Consider the following 15,479-nt stretch of genomic DNA (forward strand, 5'->3'; position numbering starts at 1 on the left):
TTGGTGAGGACACCTCAAACCTCACTGGTGTTGTCCAGAAACCTGCAATCTTGTAAATATGTGATAAGTTCCCACTAGACCAAACAGGCGGATATGATAGAAACACCAAACTGAAGTTGCCTCAGTTAGCTTAATATACTGTATTACAGTATGATATTGTCCTACTGTCGTCCTCCTCCGTTTGGGTAGAGCTGCTGTCCCTGTCTGCCCTCCAGTGGACACAACAGACTGATGCAAGGACACTGCTCTTACATCCAGCAGCTCAACTACAGGAAAACAATTATCAGCAGATAAATAGAAAAGGGGCTGGTGTCTATTTCTCCTTTCTTTGCCCTCTCATTCTCTCCTTGAGAAAAACAATACTTTTTCTCCAGTTTTCGAGCAAAAGCTCTGAATTAACTCTTGGGGCAACATAGTCGCAGTGAAACAAGTGTGTCACGTGTTAGCACTCATTGTGTGAGGGTTGTTGTCAAAAACGATTTGGAAGTCCACCATGCAGGTTCAGGGCGAGTCACTTCATGACAAAATACTGCGGCTCCTGGAGTGGAGTAACTACCACAGACAAGATAATGATTTTTCTTTCCTCGATCTTATTATGATGATGTCGCCATCAACTCCTGCATTATCACCCGTGATGAAAGCGGGCAGGCTGGTTGTCAATCACTGACGGCTTCATCCGTGGGCTACAGCCTCCTTGCTGTGTCATCAACTGTCAGTGAAAGCCACCATCACTTCACCATGTCATCGTCCGTGGGTGCAGCGTAGCATGCTCAGCGTGTCATCAGTCAGCGCCTGCACGATGCTGTGGTTGAGAGCTCTCGTGTTCTGTGGTCTGGGCGTCCGTGGCTCTGAGTAGACACGGTTCTCCACGGCTTCTGAAGAGACAAACAGCGACCTGCACTCTTGTCAGACTTTAAAGACTACGTCTTCCACATCGCACGCTGTGAGAGCAGACGAGAGACCAAACTGCTGCTGCCCACAGAAAACGGTTCTGTGGGATCAGGTTGCTTCTGCACTGAATGTTACCAGAAATGGTGCTGGATTACATCTGTAAACAGGCAGGGGAAGTGTATTTTGCGAAAAGTGCAAGTGCCAAGAAAAACTGAAACGAAAAAAAGGGCAAAAAAATTAAATAACACCAGTAGTGTGCTTTGATTCCTTAACTCAATTCTACACAAAGAGAGTGTGCAGATTTTTTAAATGTTGAAGCATCAGATGAACTCGTCTGCAACATCACATTTTCAACATTTCAAAAGCAAGAGCTACAGTTGAAACATGCCGTCCAAAACACTGATACATCTTACATTTCTGTGTATATATTTCTTTGGAATGTTAAGTTCAAGCAGCACCAGGAGTAACGTTGACACTGAACACCGAAGTGACAAGCTATCCATCTTATCTTATGTTGATTTCTTGACTAAAAGTCAGGAGTTTTTGTTTTTCACTTGTATTACAGTAAGTCCTTTAGTGGTGCCTCAAGGCTCTCACTGTGTGTAGAATATTATAGCTTAAACGCGCACACACACACACACACACACAGAAAAAAAATACATATCCGTAAAGAATGTCTTTCCCAGAGCCTAAGTCCATCACACTCTGCTATTCCCACACATCCTGACCGAGCCTGAATTGGGAGTTTGTGTCACGGGTGGTTTAGAGGTTTTCTACTGTCAACAAAACACTGGTGGGAGAGAGACAAAGAGAAAGTAAGGGAGAGAGAAAGAGGTCTGAGAAAAATACAGAAACAAAGGGATGAAAAAGAGTCCACCCCTTTGAGCTGAGAGGTCGAAAACTGAGCGCTACGGCAGCAAATAGTGCACTCCCACTGTCACTAATGTGGACCGTGTGTGTGTGTCTGTGCGCATGTGTGCAGATGTGCACTTACGGGCAGTTGTGCACTCCTGCGGTGTGTGCGCGCGCGCTCGCTGGAGTTGCCTGCTGTGCCGCTGCCAAATTGAAATGTGAAAGAAACGTGTTGGAAGGTGATGACAAGAGTGAAGTGAACCAGTCGTTTCCTGAAGGCCCAGGCCAGATGTGTGGCACACAGAGCCTCAGAAATCTGCAGCGCATTGCTGTTTAATAACCAGGATATTTAACCAGGGGAGGCGGGAATATACGGGGGGCAGGAACTCAGGGGTGTGTTTGTGGATTGGTGCACGTGTGCTTACCTGTGTGCACAAATGCGTGTGTGTGTGTGTGTGTGTAGGGACAGGCTGGGATGTGTGGTTTATTACTTTAATTGGAGTTCCTGAGACTGCAGCACTGAGGAAAGTGAAGGAAGGAGAGGAGGAGTGAGACGAAGGAGAGAAAGAAGCCTGACAGACTGATGGCCACACCTCCTATCACCACTCAAGACACACACACACACACACACACACGCTCACTCGCACATGCACACGCACGCGCACACGCACACACTGGGCCTTTTCCATACTGAGCTCGGCTACTGACCACAATGCCCACCACTTCCTCCAGGAGCGAGCCCTGGCGCCTAGAATAACAAAGAAAATATTCAGCTCCATACCGTCTGATGTCTTAATATTTCCAACCCTTCTGTTCTCATATACGCATGATTCATGGATTATAACTTAAGACATACAATCAGACCCTTTCCCACTGATTCTTCTGCCTAGTTAAATGGAGCATTTTGAGAAGTAAGTGCCACGGGAAATAACGCAGAGGGGTCTCGTGGATTTTGTTAGTACACACTGGTCGTGCTGCGTGTGACGATACTGAACCAATGATTGGTTTCAGCTTCACTTACTGACCAACTGACAGACTGCAGCCACAGAATCTCGCCGATTCTGGCAGCTCGGTGTCTGATTCTTTTTTTTGTTGTTGCCAGAACACAGCCACGTGCGACGGGACCAACACGACTCGGGGCCGGCTTGTGTCGTCAGCGACATTTTTCGAAACCCAGAAATCAGCTCCACAGTCGACTGAGGTGGGACGGCGTGAATGTCCGCATAGTGAGCGAGCTGTAGAAGAAGAGGTGCAGTTTGTTTGGGCGGGAGGAAGCTGCTATTTACACAAAAGGTGTTGGACCAGCACACGTTTAATTGCCTTGGCCTGTGCATGTCTGTGTGAGTGTGTAATGAGGGGGCTTTAGCTGTGTGTGTGTGTGTGTGTGTGTGTGTGTGTGTGTGTGTGTGTGTGTGTGTGTGTGTGTGTGTGTGAGAACACATAATCGCCCATGATATACAACATTTTGGCCATTTCTTAATAGCACTGTTTTAAGAACAGCCATTAATGCAGCTTGTAAAATATTTCCAACATCACGCCAAACACTCATTTCAGTTCCACCTCCCTCTCTCTCTCTCTCTCTCTCTCTCTTGCTCCCTCCACCTCGCTCTGCCCCTCTCTCTCCCCCCTCACCTCATTTGTGGGGGAATTTATTTAACTCGTTAAAAACAATTCTGTGAATATTCCCAGCTGAGTGACCAGGCTTCCGTTTTTTTTTTTCTTCTCTTTCTCTCTCCTCCCTCACTCTTCCTCCCCGCTCCCTCTCTCTGGCTTTGTTTTTCCTCTCTTCTCTTAAACTAACCTGTATAATGTTGTCAGAAGTGCTTGAGAATGAAGTGCTAAGTGTTGGTTTTTATGGGGAGGAAACAGACTGGAACAGCGGGTGTGTGTTTTCTGATGCCTGCTAGAGACACGCACGCACACACACACACACACACACACACACACACACACACACTGTATATACACATTCACCAACACACACTCTGAAAGCTTCAGTGTGAATATGTTATGAATTACAACCTGTTCACTGATGAAATGACGCTGAGGCTTTTGCTTAGTAGATCATTAGCAGTTGTGAGTGTGTTGTATTTTGTTGTGTGTGTGTGGTGTGTAGCACGACTTGTACTGTGTTTGTGTGCATTTTATTTGTGTTGACGATGTTATTAAGGCACCTTGGTGAAAATCTGTTCTCAATTGTTGCAGTGATTTCTGCTGTTTTAATTTGGACAGTAAAGGCGCTGCCAGATCTCCCCGCCGCGATGCCGTGACCACTTAGCAATGCTAGCGCAGATCCCATGGACTCAAACAACACACACACAAAGTATCGTATCCATAAAAGTTCAGCTAATAATTTACTTTCCAAAACCAGCCTGTGTCATGAGTGAGTCTTTGTTTAAAGGGTGTGAATAATGTGCAAAAAATTACTCAGACTGTCTTCAAAGCATTGTGAAGAAAAAACCTGTTGCCCTATTATCGGCCGCCGTGACCATTTTATACTGCGAGTAAACTGTTAACAGTTGTACCCGATGGGAAAACTATTTCTTTATATATACACAAATATACACCCACATCCACACCCACATATATATATATATGTGTGTGTGTGTGTGTGTGTGTGTGTGTGTGTGTGTGTGTGTGTGTGTGTGTGTGTGTGTGTGTGTGTGTGTGTGTGTGTGTGTGTGTGTATATAAAAAAATTGTTTTCCCATGATAATTTGTTAATAAATTGTAATAATTAATTAACTTTTTATATATTATATAAGAAATGTAACTGTATTAAATTAGTTTAAGGGAGATTATGTGCAGGCATGTGTGGTCACAAAAGTTCGCAAAGAATTGATCCAAACCATGGAGACTTTCAAAAAGGATTAAAACATCAATTCTAAAATCAAACCCGGTGCAGTGACAAAAATCAATTCTAGAAAAGATGAAACTGGTAAAACCAGCCAACCAACTGGAAAAAAAACCTAAGTATAATTGAAACAAGATAACCCCCATTCTTAAACATGATGGTCAAAAAAAAGATTGACCTTTATTTCTAAATTCCTCAGGTTTAATGGCCCTGTAAACGAGTTCTATCGGTGGTGCTTTTATGTTTGTGAATTCATGTTTTTTTTCCTGCATCATCTGCACATAACAATTTAAGCCGTTGGAGTCATATGTTCAAATGACTTAATCTGCGAGGGCTTGAATTCGATCTGTGCTGTTCCAGCGCTCCGACTCCCTCTAGGCCTTCTGCTGTCCCAGCTGACAACTGGCTACAAGCACCTCTGACTCTGCCTGAGGATGAGATAAGCTAAAACATGATTGGATGGAACTAAAAGAATTCCAGGAAGGAAAACGAGTGGTTGCATCAGAAAAAGAAAATTGCTACATGAATTTCAGAATTTAGTTAGGATAGAAGAAACAGAGATGAGTTGAATCCACTAAATATCAAATGTATTGAGGCTGCAGCAAGTTCTTGTCATCAATAATCTGTGTGCCAGCCCCGGGTTAAGGACGCAGGATGTTGCTTTTCCTTTTGCTTTCCTTTTAAATTGATTTCCATGGTCTCAAAAGCTGCTCATGCATCATGTTGGAACATTAGTGGGGTGTAATGGCAGTAATGGTGGGGCTGCTGGTGCTGGTGGAGCAGTGAGGGGTCTGCGGACTAAAACAGAAACCAGATGGACGCTCGGATGGCACCGAGTTCCTTCACCTCCACCAACAGGAAATGGAATTGTGGGCAATTATCCACGGTGCTCCAAGCTTCAAATCTCAGCTCACATGTCTGTGATATCTTTGTTTTGAGAGAAAATGTGCATGTGTTTCTGTGTGTGTGTGTGTCTGTATGAGCGTGATTAGGGTATGTGGGGTGTTGGCCATTAAAGCGGGCTAATAAAGTCTGTTCCCTTTCATTAGTGTGTGTACAAATGGCCTGGCAATGTGAGTGTGTGTGTGTTTAGGTGTAGGTGAGTTTGACTGTGTCTGTGTTAACTGGGTAATATTTTGTGCGGTGAGACAGCTCACGCTCGCCTGTGTGTGTGTGTGTGATTGTGTGTATTCATTAAGCATGTGTTATGTTGTTAATAGCACACCTCGTTGGCCAGGCAAAATTAGGTCATTAAACTGGTGCACAACTGTGCGTGTGTACTGTGACTCGACGAAGACAAGCCCGTGTTTGTGAGTGTAAGAGAGAGTGAGTGTGCGTGTGCGTGTGCGTGTGCGCGCGCGTGTGTGTGTGTGTGTGTGTGTGTGTGTGTGTGTGTGTGTGTGTGTGTGTGTGTGTGTGTGTGTGTGTGTGTGTGTGTGTGTGTGTGTGTGTGTGTGTGTGTGTGTGTGTGCGTGCGTGCGTGCGTGCGTGCAGGTATTGCTTCACTTCCTCACAGCTGTGATAGCATGCGAAAGGCTAACATGATAGCTCATTTAAAGAGCTGCTACACTACTGATCATTTCGATCTTCTCTTTGCTAAACCAGCATGTAACCATGGTGACAAATTATGGTCATTATTGCTAACGCTGGTTCGAACTGCAAAAAAGGTTATGGGCTAGTTTCTAATGGATCTACGGGTCAACTCAAAGAATATATTTTCATGGAAGTTGATCCCGCACAGTTTGATCTGTCTTCCCAAAAACAGTATAACCGTTTTATTTATTTTTTGCCAGTTGAGGGCAACAAGGAGAACTGTAAACACAACAAAAATTGGCATGATATGTACCAATTAAGATAATGCGACATATGTGTTAGCAAACAATCACCTATTTACGCACCCAGCAGGCACAGAGCAACATTAGCATTTATTTGAAGTCACGTTACAATCTCTTTTTTAGCTCTGTGTGTGCGTTTCCACCAACTCCTCCAGAGCTGGCTCGCTCTTCAGCCACTAAATTCTGCCCGAAGTTCACCCGCAAAGTAGCTAACTTTGTGGTGAGAACAGCTGCCCTCTGCATGTGGAAAAGACACTCAAGAGAGCAGTGAAAGTGAACTAAAACATTAAAGTTGCGGGCCGTAAAAACCAAAACACAGAGCTGAAAGACGCGGGAGCAGCAGAGTTGCGTGATAATTCTGTGTGGGTTTTGTCATTACATCTGACCCTTTTCGTATCAACAATAGTCAACTGAGTCATTGTTTATGTAAAACGTTTTGCTGTGTCTGAAACGTACTAAACATGGGAGCCTGTAGCTTCAGGTATTTTGTGGGTGGGGCGAGTCTGTCCAGTCCAATCATCAGGAGCGCAGATGATGATGTGTCCACACAGCTGCGATCTCAGATGTGGCTGTTTTAGCAGCTCCTAACTCCACACCTCACGACGGGATACACTTTATTACAACACGCACCCCTCCCAGTCATGCCTGGCAACTTTGTAGTTTCTTGCGGCTCAAGTTTGGAATCATAAAAAACCCCCACCAAATCCAGAAAACAATCTAACCTGGACACCTTTGACACGCTTCACTCCTAGTCCACCCTCTGAACTGAGGAGGAGGTGGAAAAGTCTGGATTACTTTGAGTTTAACCGACTCTAATCGGTGTGCTCTTTAGCACCTCATTATGCAGGCTATTTAGGAGAAAAAAATAAAAGATTAGAGAGGAGGAGGAAAAGCAGACTTTTCAGAGCAGTGCTGCACTCAAGGCCGACCAAGTCTAAGGTCAGCATGACTGAGTCTGGTTTGAGATCCGCAGTTTAAAAAGTCTGCACCCTTCTGTCGCCTCAGAGTTTGCATACAGTCACAATCCACCTTTGAATGTTCACTTTCTTTAAATGCACTAAATATAAAATGGTCTTTTGCAGAACGTATACATTTTGTATGGGGGAGGATTGGCCAAATCATCGACTTTTCAACTGAGGACAGTACCTAGGATATTATGTGACATCTCTGCTGAGTTTTTCTGATATATGTGCACAACAAACCAAATCCAATGCACCTTGATTTGTCCTGGGCTGGAGAGAGAAGTCTCTGTGGCGGACGTCTCTAAAGCTTTAGAGGAGGTATTTGTATCAGAGCAGACTGACCTCATCTTTCCCCATTAAAAACCAAGGAAATCGTTTTTGGATGTGCGCTACATTGAGATGCTTGTGTACTGAGTCTGAGAGCTGCAATCGGAATGAGTCAAACTTTTACCATCTGTTAACAAAGGCAGATGGAGTTTGCCTTTAATTTAGTGCAACTTTTATGTCTGCCTTTAATGAGTCGTACACCATGTGCACCGATGTCATGTGCAAGTTCGGGCCTTTCCCGTGGTGCCTGGCTGCCTGTCCTCCAGTGCTAATGTGCTAATCTGCTGTTTAGTCCAACCAGATGGGTTTCTCCCCTCGCACTGGGGAGTGATGGGGGAGAGAGGAGAGGAAGTTACCTGCAGAGATTTCCCTCATTAAAAATCCCTCTGCCTAAATTACACACCCCACACTCAGCCCCTCCCTTCCTTGTCTCCCTCTTCCATCCTCCCCTCCCAGGATAAGCGAGCCAAGTTTTGGCTCGGACGCCCCAACTCCCCTCCACTCTATCTCCTTCCACACGCTCTCTGTACTGCAATTTACTTCTTTTCACTTATTTGTTTAAATCTGTCTCGAGCTAACGTCTGACAGCTCGCCTGAATTGAGACGTCATACTTTGGCATCCACATCACAGGCCTGTTGGCATACGAACTGATTTCACATAAAACTAACACATTCCTTGCTGTGGATGGGAATAAAGTGAGCTGGAGATGAAAGCGAGTGAGATCTGAGAGCTAGATATGAGTGTGTGTGTGTGTGTGTGTGTGTGTGTGTGTGTGTGTGTGTGTGTGTGTGTGTGTGTGTGTGTGTGTGTGTGTGTGTGTGTGTGTGTGTGTGTGTGTGTGTGTGTGTGTGTGTGGGGGTGTGTGTGGGGGTGTGTGTGGGGGTGTGTGGGGGGGTGTGTGGGGGTGTGTGTGGGTGTGTGTGGGGGTGTGTGAACGCAATATGCAAAAAGAAGAGGTGAAAAGCACACATGAAACACAGCCACGCAGACCACACGTGTTCTGTCCATCATTCACACATGCTTACATGCACATGCTTACAGTTCTCTTGCCTATAGCCTCTTAACGTCTATTGACCATCATGCATGTGCATATTCAACAAGCGAAGGGAGGTGCAGGAGGGAAAAGGGATGGAGTTAGAGGAGGGGGGGGCTTGAGGGTGGTGTAAAAAATAAATAAGAGAGGACTGTTTAAAGGCCTGATTAAAATTCTTACACTTTATTACTTTGCTCTTTAAGTGGCTTGTTGACAAAAGAAAATGGGTGAGAAAGAAAGCAAAGAAGTGCAAAGCTACGAGCCAGGCTGAATTCTGAAGAGACGTTTAACAATGGAAACTCTGCTTAAAGAAAACTCCACCGAGCGTGTTGAGAAATCCCCTCGAATCATGAGAGACAGAGACAGAGGGAGAAGAGAACTCCTGAAAACCTGCATATAAATTTAAACTCTTGGACAAACATGCGACCAAGGTTAACAGTGGCCATCGCGCGCGCGCGCACACACACACACAAACACACTCACACTCACACACACTCTCAACACGCAGGCTCAATCTTTCAGCACAAGACAATGATCTCTTTTCCTGGACTGTCCACACACTCACACACACTCAAAACCAAAAGCCGCGGGACTAAAAATGGGTCCCTGTCATAGTCTATTAGGAGTAAATTTGCTGTGTCCACAGAGTTGTTGCTCTCTTGCCCACTTAGCCCCTTTCACTGTGTTTTGATAGCTCTCTCGATTTCGGCCTCTCGCCGCCTCAGTATGGAGGATTTGGCTGCCGCCATCAGTCCGATCAGCAGATAACACCAGAGCTGTTTTCTACAGGAGCTAGTGAGTGTGCTCCAACAATCCTTCTTCTCTTGTCTGTCAAAGATGTGTACAGCGACATTTCTCATGTAGCCCCTCCTCCTCCTCCTCCTACTCCTCCTCCTCCTCTGGATCCTGTTACTTCCCCTTAAACTGACATCTTGTGCATGTGCAGCAAATGTGACACAAGTTGCCAATTCGTCCAGTCCAATGCCAAATGGCATAGAGTTACGCTCCATCAGTGGCATGCTCTTTCCTTTAATTTCCTTCTGATTATACATGAATGATAATTGTATTTTAATTATTTTATTTCTCAATGGGTAGAAACATGCGTCCTTAGAGCCAGACCCCTAACCCAGTTGATCGTAGATTATTTTGAAAAACCCAATATTATAATGCACGATAACACTTTTTGGCGTCTAATGGTAAATTTTACTGAATTGTACTACATTTTGGAAAATAAGCTTACCTGCTTAGAAAGAACAAAAATGTGAAGCAGAGGGAAGCGAGACCTCAGTAATGTAACTGTGCACAGCCAAGTAACAGTCACGTTACTCCACATGAAACCACAGTGAATCTTTTTTTATACTTTGTTTTTTGTACTGATTAAATGAATAATAATGTGTTAGTAAGATTGGGGTTTTTTTCATTTTGGACAGAGCCAGTCTTTGTGCTTCTCCTGGTTCTAGCTTCACAATAAGCAGACATGAGAGTGGTATCAATGTTCTTATTGAAAATAGTGGGAATGGAAAATAACCTCTTGTTAGGTATGGTAAAGTTTAGGCCACTAAAAACCCTTCTTGAAAATGTGTCCAATATGAATTATTGATTTACTGTCAAAATAAAAACTAACGTTCCTCTCGCTCACCAGTTCACACAGTTTAACAATTGTTGCGTTGGAGACTGACCCAACTGTTGCTAAGTTGTGGAGTTGAGCGCTTCATTATAACAAGGTTTCCAAAAATATTTTCAAGTCAGGACCCATATAAAAAAATGTGTTTCATGCCGTTCGGCCAAGGCTGATGAAAGCATTAAAACTCACCAGAAAAAGAAGCAGGACCCATTTCTTAGGGCTGTAAACTACAGTGAAGAATCCGAGCTGTAAATCACATAGGTCTCTCTGGCTCACGCTTCAAAAGAGAGTTTAAAATAATAAAATTGTATTACATCACTACAAAAAAAAAATCATGAATCAGCCCTGCCTATCTGTCTGTCTAGTGTCTATCTATGCACTGAACTCCTCTGCCACAAAAGGAACGAGTATTTACAACAGGACTATTCAGCAGTCTTCTATCTACTTGATTTGTGAAATAATTACGCTATCTGTTTGCAAAATGCACGTCTGTCAACACAGTTTGAGATATGGGCAGTAAGCTCCATGTGATCAAAGATGAATTAATAACCCTGACCCTGGAGAAGTGAAGTAAAGAGATAAGAGAGATGGAGGTAAACGAGGACTGACATGAAAAGACAGAGAGAGGGACAGTGTGAAGATATTATTAGGGAGAAAGTGATTATGTTTGGTGTGTTTCTTTAGATATTTTCAGGCTCCAACACAAAAATTTGTGTCTTTTCTCGGACTAGTAAACACACATTCCCCTGTGCAGCCCGTGAGGACGCCTGTTGTAATCCCCTCCTCTGCTCTGTCCGTTATGAAAGGGAAACAAAGTGTCACATAAACCATTAACTGCAACAGTAGTACAGGGGTGTTTCTAATAAATCCATAAATGTTGTTTACATAGCCACGGAATCAAAGGACATGGATGCTGATGCTCCCTGACAGTAAGGCCTGCTGCTAATCTGAGTCCGTCTACCCAGAGGCCTTTTTCTTGGCTCGGTGCTGCTGTAGGAACCTCTGAAGCTGTGGCTTTCAGCACCAGACGATCAGGACAGATTTTGGTGAAGAACGTCTTGTTCCGAGCCCTGATGCTGTAGGTTAATGTCATTATTCGTTTGTAAAAGATGTGGGGTGTGTGTGCGTGCGTGGGTGCGTGTGTGTGCGTGTGTGTGTGTGTGCGTGTGCGTGTGCGTGCGTGCGTGCGTCAGGCTGGCACTGTTTTCCAGCATTGTTAAGACCCATCTATCATGGACATATAATATTTGTAATAGTTTGACATAGTTTATGTTTCCTATACTATATATTATATGTATTATTTTTCATTCAAGTACTCAAGTACACAAATGCTTACTGTTCGCTCCTACAGTATATTACAATTTAAAAGTAGTGTTACCCTGTGTGTGTAGTTGTTTCTAGATATGAGAAAATTACTACTTCTCAATCTATAACGTCAGTAAACATTTAGGAGCATATGGTCTCAGGCTCTAGTGTCAAGTCTTCTCCAATGCAGTATGATGTTCGTTTAGTAAATTATGGTCCCATTTAGAGTCAAATAGACGATAAAGCACCGTATGCATTGGTGCGTGGATACAGCGTGATTGACAGCTGGTCCATCCAATCGGTGAGTGGTTGCAGGTGTAGGTGGGTGCACAGTGAATGACCCCCAATCCTACGTCTGGTTGCAAAAAAAGACAACATGGCACTGGTCAAAATGTGAAACTCAAGGTTTCAAAGCGGCCGTTCACAAACCAACAGGCGACGTCACGGGTGGTTGCCACGTGTTTCAGACATGCACTGCAACCCTGATCTTTTCTAGACGATAACCTGAAGGAGCTGTACGTGTGAACACAAATGTCCAAATCAGTCAAACTGGACATTAGAGACGTTACCCTGCCAGCTCGCTAGTACAAAGACTGCTCAATGTCCCACTGAGCCGATGTGTAAACAGTTAAAGAGCTGAATCTGGCTGACACTAGACAGCGAAAACGACAGAATGACATCACGAATATGCTGAATGGTGTATTGCTACTTCACAACAGTTTTCAGCTACATGCTCAATTCTGCACAATGACCATCCAGTATACACTAGGTTGTGACCTGGTACTGGTCATCTTAAACTATCCATACACATTAATTCACTTCATTTTCCCTTCTCCACACAGAGGTCAAAGGTCAAATCAGGTAAGAGCTCTTGGAGCCGGGAGGGTTTAGAAGTATATAAGAGCTCGGGGGGTTTTCAGATTAAAGGATCACATCCTGTACTAACCAGCCACACTGTTACCATGTGGTAGAAATCTTCCAAACTGTCTCATCTCTTATAAAACTAGATAACAATGAAAACAAACAAGCATCACCTCGGTGTCCTGGAGAGACGTCAGCAGGTGTGATCAGTGCAGTCCAGCTGCATCCCCCTGAGAGGGGGTAAGGCAACTTCCTCATTAACAAATCATTAAATCCTCACATGGCCGTTTGTGCATGTGCGTGTGTGTTCAGATGGTCAGTTCATGTGAAAGATGAAGATGAAAGGCTTGGCCAGCTGATGATGACAGTCAAGCACTGGACACACTAACAAGTAAAAATGTGTAGTTTCTGGAGCAATTAGAGGGCTCGAGTGAAGGACTGCCAGTATCTCAGCTGGGCCGCAGCTAGCATAAAGTCAGCAACTCTTTTTTTTCTGAAATATATGAATGATGGATGGATGCACAGATGGGCTAATGAATAGTTGAACGATGAAGGGTTCGATTGATAAATGATGAAGGGTCGGAGGGGCAGAAGCCGAAAACAAAGTTCAGCCTTTTTACTCCACTCAATTCTACAATACTGCACTAGTAGACTAGGAATGTAATAATAATATTCCAGTATATAAACATCAGTCCAAACCATGCCCATAGTAAATTCTTCAGCGTTAATCTCATTTTTCTGTTTGAACGTGAGCCATTTATTCGCCGCCTTCTCCGTCCACAACCTGTTAGAGGCAGTCAACATCTGAGGAGTTTATTCGGAGACGCAATGACACGTGGCAGTTTTGTAGGGATGAAAAATACCCCCCCCCCGGCCCTTAATATACGGTGCGACCCTACAGTTGTGAATTTGGAAACTGTTAAAAAACGCATGCACACGTGTGCGTTCACGATGGGGCTATAATATGTTTGGACAGAGCAGGATGCCAGACAGTGCCCGTTAAAGGCTCTAATGTGGCGGTGGTTTCATGGTGGTTGGCACAGATCAGCAGGAAGAGGGCAAAAAGAGGTATATAAAAAAATATAAAAACGAGGGATTGATGGAGTAAGAGGGAGGGAGAGAGAGAGAGGTTTGGAAAAGGGAGCAAGCGAGCGGCGCAAGCTAAAGAAAGAGGGCTATAGTTACAGAGGCACACCGCAGGCATCGAACACTGGTAGATATATGAATTCTCTTTCTTCCAAGCTCTCGCTGTGTCCTCACTTCATCCCCCCCTTCCTCCGGGGGAACGGCCCATTCACAATATGGTCATAGGGTGATCAGAGTGGACCCTGGCCTCTCCTGCTCCACTGTCACTCTCTCCTGGTCTTTCATCCAGTCTTTTCTTTTTGCTTAACTCGCCTTTTATCAATCAGACCTCAGCAGTGTTGCAGAGGGTGGGGGGGAGTCAAACACAGGTCTTTGTGAGTTTAAAATGTGCTTAGTGAACAGACACGCACGTACGCACACAAGTAAAGAAGCAAGAACATGCAACTGACCGCTGACAAATGCCTTTGGGTGTTTCATATTTCCTTGGCTGCAAAATAGGCCATCGAAGGCAACAGCAGAGTGCTGGGTTTGTTTGTGAGGAGAGAGAGAAGAAGAAATTCATGGGTCGAATGACTTGACTGCACCACATAACCTTCTCTGCTCTGTCATTCATAAAGCCTCCCTCTCTTTCCTCTATCTCCATTATACACTTGCACGCACGCACACACACACACCGACACACACACACACCAGCTCACAAGCAGAGCAGAGCGGATATTCTGGGTGGTGTTATTCCAGGTGTGGAGTCGTTGAGGTCTCCATGCTGTGACCCTGTTATCCTGGGAAGAAGGAGAGTATTAGAGGCATGCCGGGAGAGGAAGAGACTCTATATCAAAAACACATTTTGCCCCGGGGCCGTATCACTGCGGAGCTATATGGCTACAAACACAGGCATGTGCACATGCACACACATATATAGTTGTATAAATACATATATAGACACACAAGCGCACACAGATGTTTGCACTTTCGTGCAGACAGGCACAAATGACAACGCTATTAGGTGTGTGTGTGTGTGTGTGTGTGTGTGTGTGTGTGTACTCAATCAATGAATAACAGGTCAACTAGTACATGAAGCCATAAGGCTAAATTTAAAACTCGAAACACAATTAAAAAAATGAGTGAAAATACTTCGCTTCTACTTGCGACTAAATTTAAAAGTAATTGGAAAGTTACTTGTGACTTCCCTCATGTTGGTTAAGAGTGGATCCTGGATGGCTGCCGTTCAGAAAAAACGGTCATCTGGTATGTTTAGAAATGATTGTATAACATAACATTATTGATCATAATAAATAATCATCATGTTTCATGTTAGGTTTTCCTTTTGTTTCTATTGCAGTAATTTAATTTTTATGTTTGAAGCCATATCTTCAATATATTATAAATTATATTTTGTTAAATGTACGTAGCTATTAGAATTATAATGGATTTCATACACGGTAAGTAAAATAATTTTTCTTAATTAATTCGAAAGCTTTTTTTTTACAGAACAATACTTAGAGGTTTGATAAATAAGCGTCCTGGTCAAACCTTTACTTTACTCAACAGCTACTACATTATCATATTCAAGTTGGGGTATATTTGCAGGTTTACAAACATGGATAAAAGTGCTTAAATAATGAAGTTACATACTTGCATTAGACAACTGGCAAATGGCCTTCGGTGATTCATACTGTGTAGATAGTTGTGAGAGATGTGTGTGTGTGTGTGTGTGTGTGTGTGTGTGTGTGTGTGTGTGTGTGTGTGTGTGTGTTATTGTGTGTTATTGCTTCCTCATAGCTTTGATGTCCTGAGTCTCATTTAGCTTCATTACATCCAATTAGAGCCGCAGAAAAGCTTAAAAACAGCA

The 15,479-nt window shown here is 43.9% G+C and overlaps 1 protein-coding gene and 1 long non-coding RNA gene across 2 annotated transcripts in view; one reads left to right on the forward strand and one right to left on the reverse strand.

Annotated features, from left to right (window-relative positions):
* The window catches only part of LOC118289735, a 24,936-nt gene extending 12,298 nt beyond the window's left edge, over positions 1 to 12,638 (forward strand). Inside the window, exons 9-11 of the long non-coding RNA XR_007030123.1 lie at positions 2,846 to 3,036; positions 9,449 to 9,549; positions 11,268 to 12,638. This is a non-coding gene — a long non-coding RNA (uncharacterized LOC118289735). The remainder of the gene's footprint in view (positions 1 to 2,845; positions 3,037 to 9,448; positions 9,550 to 11,267) is intronic.
* The window catches only part of LOC118289733 (hormonally up-regulated neu tumor-associated kinase homolog), a 97,599-nt gene that overhangs the window by 13,272 nt on the left and 68,848 nt on the right, over positions 1 to 15,479 (reverse strand). The gene's annotated exons all lie outside the window — the stretch shown is intronic.

The sequence above is a fragment of the Scophthalmus maximus genome, chromosome 18 (assembly GCF_022379125.1).
Source record: "Scophthalmus maximus strain ysfricsl-2021 chromosome 18, ASM2237912v1, whole genome shotgun sequence".
Lineage (NCBI taxonomy): Eukaryota > Metazoa > Chordata > Actinopteri > Pleuronectiformes > Scophthalmidae > Scophthalmus > Scophthalmus maximus.